This window comes from Psammomys obesus, unplaced genomic scaffold, assembly GCF_907164565.1.
Source record: "Psammomys obesus unplaced genomic scaffold, mPsaObe1.curated_primary_1811, whole genome shotgun sequence".
NCBI lineage: Eukaryota > Metazoa > Chordata > Mammalia > Rodentia > Muridae > Psammomys > Psammomys obesus.
Window position 1 is genome coordinate 2,725,588 of NW_026596162.1, and position 9,685 is coordinate 2,735,272.

Here is a 9,685-nt window from a genome sequence, read left to right on the forward strand (position 1 = left end):
CTAGTGTCCTTTCCCAGAATTCCATCAACACTTTTCAAATGCATTCTTTTCAAGAATGCTGAAGTCTACAGGAGCTATGTAGGTGAGGCAAAGAGGCTGAGAACCCTGGAGGCCAGGAGGAGGCAAATATGAGTGAAGAGACCTTTGTGAGTCTGTGTGTCAGGGCAGCAAGTCTGCAAGAGCAATGTCACAGATCCTCAGTCCCTACCTAGTGGTGTCCTTGCATTTAATATTCAATGGTATAGTGCCAGGTCTAGTTTTCAGGTAAAAGAAACTTCTTTTCAAAAAAAATAATTATTCTCTCTCTCTCCACCCCTGCCCACTTGATCTCTCCCAGCCCCTCCCCCAACATTTGTATGGGTGAATGCAGGTAACACAACACCACAGCTTGCCTGTTGGGGTCAGAGGACAACCTTGGGCATTGGTCCTCACCTTCCATCTTATTTGAGACATGGTCTCTTTGTCATCTTTCCACTTAATACCTACCCCAGGCTAGCAGGACCACCAGCTTCTGGGACAACCTCCCAGCTCCCTGTAGCAGTTCTTGGAATACAGGTGCTCAGGCTTCAGTGCTTGGCTTGTTTTGTTTTGTTTTGTTTTGTTCATTCACTGAGCCATCGTACAGCTAGGAAGCTTCTAATTATTGCATCATTTCTTTGAATTCATGTTTCTCTAAGACCATGATTCTTATACAGCACCTGGAAATAATAGGCATCTACATTTCATTCTAAATGAGACATCTGTGTATCTGCGATGCCATGCTCTTTGTTTCTCAGAAAACAGTGTCTGAGAAGGCAAGATGTGAACCTGTACTTATTCAGGACAGGACTGGTGTTTCCTGTGTTCTATGAAGATGAAGGACATTGACAGTGGAGTTTATATCATAAATCCTAAGTGCCTTATTAATCCCTGAACAGCAGTCTTATTTCTGTGACTCTCAGTAGCATTACAGAGCTGCTGAACAGTTCAGCTCTGTGGAATGGAACACTCTTTATCACTCCCTGGTGAGGAAAGCTAGGGAAACATGTTCCCCTGGGACCAAGGTTGAAGAAACCCCCTAAGCAATTCTAAGAACAATTTTATACAGGTGCTGAGCTATAACAGTACAGGACAGTTTGGCTACCCTATCCCTTATCCAAAATATGTATGATTTTTGATGTAGACAAGAAAGAGAAAGTAAGGCTGTCAGGAATGCTGTTGGGGATAGGGGAAGAGCCAAGGCATGTATAATGAAATGGAGATTCCTCTGCTTCTGAGTTGGCTAGGACAGGACCATGAGACATGGTAGTAATTCTTTAGAATGGGGAGACCAGGACAATGAAAGTACCTGGAACCCGGCAAGGATCACTACACACAGTTTCTGTCTTTTCTGAGTTTGTTCTTCCATCTTTCTTATTGACACCCCAAGAGCACATTGTCTTTATCTAATACAAACAGTTGGATTGAAGGGCATACTAATGAGATGCAATTTAGGGGCTGATTTGTCCCATGGATAAGGTAGCAAAATTCTTAGTTATGAACATATATTGTAAACAAAATTATAATAGCAATCAGGGTGGTAGGAAAGAATGAATGACATGGTGAAGATTTCAGCTCAGAATGCTGATGGGGAAATTTTAAGTATTTATAAAAACACAGAATTGTAAGAATAGACTTGGAAGTGACATAAGAAGTCACCTTTTCCATTCTTTTGACTAGTTTATCAATATCAGTAAGCCATTCCAGACAGATGGGCTAAGTGCCAGGCTTTGCTTGGATATTTCCAGAGATGAGGAATTTACTACCTGGAGTGGTAGTTTGATAGACACTTGGAGACAGCATCAATGCGAAGGTTGACACATGGTGCCTGGCTCTTACAGAAGAGCTCAAGTTCTACCTTTTATGTCTTCACCTCTAAATTCATGAACCTCTATTTCAGCAACCCAAGGATCTCTAAGTGAGATAATAGTTTCTGCAGAGTTTTTAAAAGGACACATAGGCAGTGTCTAGAAATAGGAGAGTGTTATTTCTGATTTTCTGATAACTGTTTTGTATATGAGAAAGAGAACATAGTACTTACTTATCCTAGGGGTGAGGGAAAAATCTACAGGTAAAGGCAAAGTCATTTGGAAATCCAAGGCACTAAGGCATATTAGCATAGGGTATGCCGCTACAGGGATAGATAGGTAGCTAAACTATTTTACTTATCAGAAAAGGGTCTGGCCTGTAATCTTTCTCTAGAGCTATGTGATGTTTCTTACATCTGGGGTCACTTGGATCTGGTGAGACTTTCAGAACTCCACTGAGAAAAAGGAGTCTACCATCATAGATCACGTACAAACAAATGGCTATCCAGAGATTTCAGATTTCAACTGAATCCCTCAAAGCTCTGCATGTCAGTTTCATTATTTCTCTATTTAGCGTTTTGTCTTGATGATCTGTCCATTTGTGAGAGTGGGGTGTTGAAGTCTCCCACTATTAATGTTTGGGGATCTATGTGTGATTTAAGCTATAACAATGTTTCTTTTACAAATGTGGGTGCCCTTGTATTTGGGGCATAGATGTTCAGGATTGAGATGCCCTTTTGGTGGATTTTTCCTTTGATAAAAATGAAATGTCTTTCCCATATCCTTTGATTCGTTTTGGTTGAAAGTCTATTTTATTAGATATTAGGATGGCTACTCCAGCTTGTTTCTTGGGTCCATTTGGTTGGAAAACCTTTTCCGGCACTTTACTCTGAGGTAATGTTTATCATTTTTGCTGAGGTGTGTTTCTTTTATGGAGCAGAATGTTGGGTCCTGTTTAGGCATCCATTCTGTTAGTATGTGTCTTTTTATTAGTGAGTTGAGTCCACTGATAATGAGAGATGTTAATGACCAATGATTGCTAGTTCTTTCTGTTATGATGTTGGTGGTGGTAGTGTGTTTGTCTTCTTTTGGCTTTACTTTAGCAAAGTTATTTATATCCTGTGTTTTCCTGGGTGTAGTTAACCTCCTTGGGTTGGAATTTTTCTTCTAGTATAGGGCTGGGTTTGTGCACAGATATTGTTTAAATTTGGTTTTGTCATGGGATATCTTGTTTTCTCCATCTATGGTGATTGAAAGCTTTGTTGCGTATGGTAGCCTTGGCTGACATCTTAGGGACCACAAAACATCTGCCCAGGCCTTTCTAGCTTTTATAGTCTCTGTTGAGAAGTTGATTGGTCTACCTTTATATGTTACTTGTCCTTTTTCCCTTGTAACTTTTAATATGTTTCCTTTGTTCTGTCCATTTAGAGTTTTGATTATTAATTGGCAAGAGGAATTTCTTTTCTACTCTAATCTATTTGGTGTTCTGTAAGCCTCTTGTATGTTTAAATGAATCCCCCCTTTTTGTTTTAGGTTGGGGAAATTTTCTTGAAACTATTTTCTGGTCTTTGGAGCCAAGAATCCTATCTTTCTTCTATGCCTATTATTTTCAGGTTTTGTCTTTTCATGGTGTCATTGATTTCTTGGATACTTTGTTTCAGGATTTTTTTATTTAATATTTTCTTTGACAGATGTATGGATTTCTTTAATTGTATTTTTATGCCCGAGATTCTCTTGTCCATCTCTTGTATTCTGTTGATGATGCTTAACTCTGTGGCTCCTGTTTTCTTCCCTGAGTCTTACATCTCCAGGATTTTCTCAGCTTGTGTTTTCTTTATTAATTTTATTTCCATTTTCAGATTTTGAATTATTTTATTTATTTCCTTCACTTGTTTGTGTTTCCCTGTATTTCTTTAAGTGATTTATTCATTTCTTCTTTATTAAAGGCCTCTATTTTTTTTGGGTTGTATTTTTCTGTATTTCTCTGAAGGATTTATTTGTTTCCCCTTTAAAGGCCTCTACCATCTTCATAGGTATAGATTTACGGTCATTTTTCCCATGTTTCAGCTGTGTTAGGATATCTAGAGCTTGCTGCCATATTGCCCTGGGTATTTTGTTTGTTTGTTTATTGTGTTTTTATGTTGGCCTTTAGCCATATGCTCGTCTCTGGCATTGGCTGGTTTGTTCCTAGAGCCTGATGGGGCTTCTTGGACATGCGGGGGTTGCCCTAGATTGTGGGCCGGTGGCTGGATCTTCTTAAATAGCCTACATATATGTTCTGCTGGTTGTGTTCCAGTTGGACTTATAGTCAGGGAATTAGGGTATGGGTTTCTAATCTGTGATCCCGTGAAGTCCTGCAGGTCTCCTCAAGACAGCTAGTAGAGCTATAAACAGCAGGCTGGATCTGCATGTCTCTGGAATCCAGGGACATCCTCAAGATGGTAGAAGTAGCTAGGAGGTATGAGGGTGGTATTATGCATGTCTGGCAGCTGGTTTCCTCTCTCCGGGGCAATACGAACTGAAGCTAGTATTTTGGAGTCAGCATCACAGAAGCTCACTTGCCCTGCAGACACTGAGCTTTTGGTAATTAGATTCTGCTGGACACCACCATCTTATGATGGGGCCCTCTATGCTATTGTCCAGCTGGTCTCCACAAGGAAACCAGTAGAACTGTGGACCAGAAGCTGGGCCTGTGTCCTTGGTATCCTGGAACTGTCCTCAGAGAGGTGGGAGGAGTCTGGGATCTGGATGTTGGAGCTGTACATTTCTGGAACTTGAGGAGGCATGTTCTAGTAGGTGGAAGGTGATGGGTGCTGGGAACCTAGGACCATGTGTCTCTTGAACCCTGGAGCTGTCTGCTGAGGGCCCAGAACTGCATTCCCTAGCTTCCTGGATGCCTCTTCTCCTCTCCTCCTCCTCCTTCTCCACAGATGTTGACATTTTGCAATCAGCAGCCAGATCACTTGCTTGGTCCACAGTCTGATTTGCTACTCAGATATAGTACACATTAGGTGCTACCATCTTGGAGAGTCCTCCATATTGATGTTCATGGTGATGCTTCATATGAATGTCAAGAGTGATGCTCCATATTGATGTCAATGGTGATGCTCCATACTGACTTTTCATCCTTTTGATACTATTTCAATTTTGATGTGTAGGATAATGCTTGAAGTCAGAATGGCTGGAAAAAAGATAAATGCCTGGAGACAGTGAATTTAGGACTTGAATAGCATAAAAAATGAATACTGTGAGTAAGGACAGCCTGGGCTATGGAATACCATGGAGAATAACACTGCTTCCCTACTCCACTTAGTCACACAACAATGTTTACCCTTTACCAGGTACATAGCAAAGTATGAATTCAAGGCACAAATCTTTGTTTATGAAGGAAATTTGATGCTTGTCCCGAAAGGCTTTAATTTGATAACCTGCCATTGTTCACCATATTTGGCCAAGGAAATCAGTATACACTACAAGTCTTCTAACCTTTTGTAGAAGTGGTCATGGAAGCCATGATAAGGTAAAACAGAATGGAATAAATGATTAACTTGGTGCAGGGTGGGTGTTATTGTCCTGTGTGTAACATATGATCTGCTGAATAACTTCTTCTTTAATGACCTGATTTCATGTGTAGTGGTATGAATCTCAAGTGAGGTGGTCCAAAACTAAGTGAATAGTCCCTCCTTTCTGAACTTTTCCAAGCCAAGTCCAAAATATGATCCTGCTATGAGAAAGAGATTCCCTCTCCCTGACATCTTGAAATTGTCTTGTTGTCTATTTACTTTGAAATAGAGTCTTGCTATGCAGCTCACATTGGCCTGGAGCATGGTATCTAGCCCCCATGAGCCTCATACTTTTCATTCTCCTTTTCATGCCTCCTCAGTGCAGGGATCACATAATAGCACCATTATACCTTGTCCTCATGTTGCTTTCTTAGCCAGAAAATGAAGCCTCTGCCTGCCAGGCTCAACAGGCTCAGCTGGATCTGGTCAGGTGGTGCTTTCAGGAAGTCAGCCTTGAATTCACCATGTTCTGAGAGAAGGAAAACACCCCAAGAAACATAAATTCAGTGTTAGCATAGTCTTGAGAAGAAAGGCAATGCAAAACTCCCAAACTGTTATGTAGACCAGGCGGTAATTCTACAATTTTTTTTGATAACTTTTTTTGAAGTATAACTATCATGGTCCTCATCAATAATCCTTGCCTGTTAATCTTCATGCCTTTGTACAGTTTCCTTCTCTTGACTGTGAACTGTACTCAATGACTTAAAAAAATTCATAGTGCTTTGTTATACAGAAAATCTTTATAACTTGACATTAAAAAAATATTTCACATGGCTGCAGAGAGAAGGATACTGAGATCCGAAAGAATATCAGGATGGTAAGCTATAGGTTTAAGAACTTTGTGATCAGAGTAGAGGTAGCCAGAGGGTCTGATTCCAAAAAGATCAGCTTTCCAACTTCAACTACCTCCTTCCATCCTTGCTTCTCAGGCTTTCTGCTTGCTTTCCCTGCTCCCTTTTTCTTTTTCTCCCTTGCTCTTTGGGCCTTCACTTCCTGGAAAAGGGAACCAAAAGGAGTGAGGGAGGAGGGAGAAAAGGATGAATAAGGCCTAGCCAGAAGCTCTGTTAATTCATAGTCTTCATCTTGTTTTGTTTTCCATTTGATGAGAAGCTTAGCAATCTGTGGTCCACCATAAGTTCTTTTCAGAGTGAGTCACAGCTATGTAACAAAAATTATAGGCTATCTATTCTGCTAAGATAATGTCACAAAATTTAGGCTTCTGTCTTGCAGGACTTGACTTTGCCTCTTACTTTTGCCCTGTCATATGAGATTGATGTCAGGTTGTGAGCTCTCCCCTGGAGACAACTGTAGGGCAAGGAACTGGGAAAGTCATTCAGCTGATAGCCAGTAAGTAGCCAAGGACCAACTTACCATTTGGTGAGGGATCCATGCACAAGCTTGAATCCAAGCATCTCCCCAAGCCTCAGATGAACCCTATAGCCATGGCTAGTTTGATAGCCACTTGTGAGAAAGAAGCCTTGCACTAGAGAACACTGCTGTCCACAGCTAGAATCCAGACTTACCAGGACTATGACATATGAGTGGTGTTTTAGGCTATGAAGGTTAGGGAATAGTTTCCCTCAATAGTAATAAATGACAAAACAGTAACAGTATATCTTAACGATATTCCAAGCAAGAAGGGAACAGTGCCAGAACTCCTGGAATTCCTCTCATACCCCTGGTTAGTTGCTATCCATCTGCCAAGGTAAATCCCTAGCCTGACTTCTAAGCCTAATTGTTTGGTTTTGCCTGTTTTTGACCGCTGTGTGAACAGACTTGTGTTATAACATACACAGTTTTAGCATCTGCCTTTTTGTTTTCAAGGTTAGATGGAAGTTCCTTTTTATAATATTTTATATGGATATGTTTGCTTTGTTAGATATTTATTACTGCTATGTATGCAACTTAATTGTACAAACATGCCACCGGTTATTCATCCATTCCCTTTCAGCACACATTTAAAATATATACTTAGGAGTGCATTGAGAATTAGTACCTAATGGCAAGAAAATGACTTCCAAAGGGGTTGCTCCAATTTATACCAGCAGAGACCAAGGCCTATCTTTTATCTCACTGTCTCAGCAGGACTCTTTGCTGCTTCTCGGTGTAGCACGAGACCGAACATGCCATGACATTTTAATAGTGTGCTTTACTGCTAACAATACTGCTAAAGTAAGAAGAATGAGGCTCTCCTCTGGACACCTAATTATATGAAGTGTTAATTTTCAAAACCCAAGGTATAGTCAGGGTTATGTTATGGGCTCTTATTTTATGTGTAACCAGCATCAACAGAAGAAAACATTAAAACTCAGAATACATAGCTACAAGGTTGCCTTTAAATTAAACTCTTTAGGATGGAGTTAGAATTAAAGAAAAAATGGTTGAAGTGTAATGCCTTTATATTCTTCTTTGAGTATCTAGCCTCTGCTTTTTTTTTTTTTAAGCTTAAATTTCCCAGCTAACAGCCTGCATTTCCTGGCTTACATTGCTGGCAGAGACATCAGTGAAGATATTGTTTTTCATTGTAGAGGGAGGTTTTATTATATTATTCCTATTAGTCAACTTTGTGTCATAAGAATATTTGGTTGATCTATATGAGCTTTTAACATTGTGCACTCAATAAAGTTAATTGGGAGATTACTGAAAATACCCAGCATTTCTTTGTAATAATCAACATAAACAGCAGATTCCTTTATTGGAGTCATAATTTTTGAATTCATTGTTGCAGTCAAGGCAAAAGAACAATACGCATGAGCTCAGCATTGCATCAGTAATAGAATTCGCAGACAGGAAGCATTTTCTTCAGCACCAGACCATCACCCTCGGTAGCTCAGCCTCTATGTCCCCTTTTTGGGTAGTAAATACTTGGTGCCTTTTACATCTTAAAGTCTGTGAGATCTAGTTATCCAGATTTTAAACATGGGTAGTGTTAACCACATGGACTAGAACTGGAAATAGTAAAGGATAAGTGGAATATGACATGTCATTAAGAGACTAGAGCTGTCAGAGGCTGGGGCGGCTCAATTAGTAAACTGCTTCTTGTATAACCATGAGGGCCTGAAACTGATCCTTAGCATCCGTGTAACAGGTCACTCAGGGTGGCTGGGCTTGTAATCCCAACAATGGAGAAGATGAGACAGGAGGGTCCTTAGGGCTCCCTAGCTAGTCAGCCAAATGGGTGAGTGGTGGGTCCCAGTGAGAGATGTCTCAAAAAAAGTTAGGTGGATGGCTCCTAAGATACAACATATGAAACTGACCTGTAGCCTTGTCTTGTGCTCTGTACACACCCCCCCACACAACCACCCCCACACACACCCGCACCCGCACCCCCACCCTCACCCCCACACACCCACACCCACACCCACACACCCACCCCACCCCACCCCCCACACACACCCCACATGCATGCACAAACACTTATACCTGCACACACAAGTGTAACCCCATACAGGCAAACATGTACACACACACTCACCCTGTAACAAACAAACAAACACAAACAAAGCAGCAACTGTAAAGGAAACATTCTAAATCCACGGTGAGCACTGTGGTCCTGACACAGAAGCCCTCCTCTAAGTTTAAGCCTGTCTCTCCTAAGAGAAATTGCCCAGAAAGGTAGACCAGAAGCTCCATTCATCCTAAGGCTTGTTTAGTGCGGAGAAGAATGGCAGAGCTTGCAAGAAATGTGGAGACATATGTCCCAGTGACCCTAGGGACATCACCTGACTGGGTTCTTGTACAGGTCATAGGCTATGAATAGCACTCTGGTAAAACTCTCTGAAGAACCATGGGTCCAGCTTCAGCATAAAGGTCTGTTGGTCAGAGGCTGGGCAGGGCCCTGACTTCCCATTGTGGCCACCAGTGAACCTTGAGGACACCATTTTAAAGGACAAGAATACTCTTGGGTCATTGTGTCTACCAGGCTAACGGTGTGACTAGCTTCCTACTTCCTAGGCTTATTTCTGAATCACCCTTATTAGAAGCCCTGGGTTCCAGACCATTATTAAGCTTCCTTAATACAGAGGCTGCAAACTTTGGGTCAAGACACAGGTGGAGCATTCTTGATGCAGAAACAAACAAACAAAAAAACAACAAACCTAGTTGTTTCTAGTTATCTCCCAAGATCAACCCATTGTGATTTTCAATTCCTTGGATTCTTCACTAATAGTCTGGAAACAGTTATATGTGCTTTCTTTGCAAGACTGATGAAGTATATGAAAAACCATAAAATCTGTCCTTATCTAAATCTATCTATCTATCTATCTATCTATCTATCTATCTATCTATCTATCTATC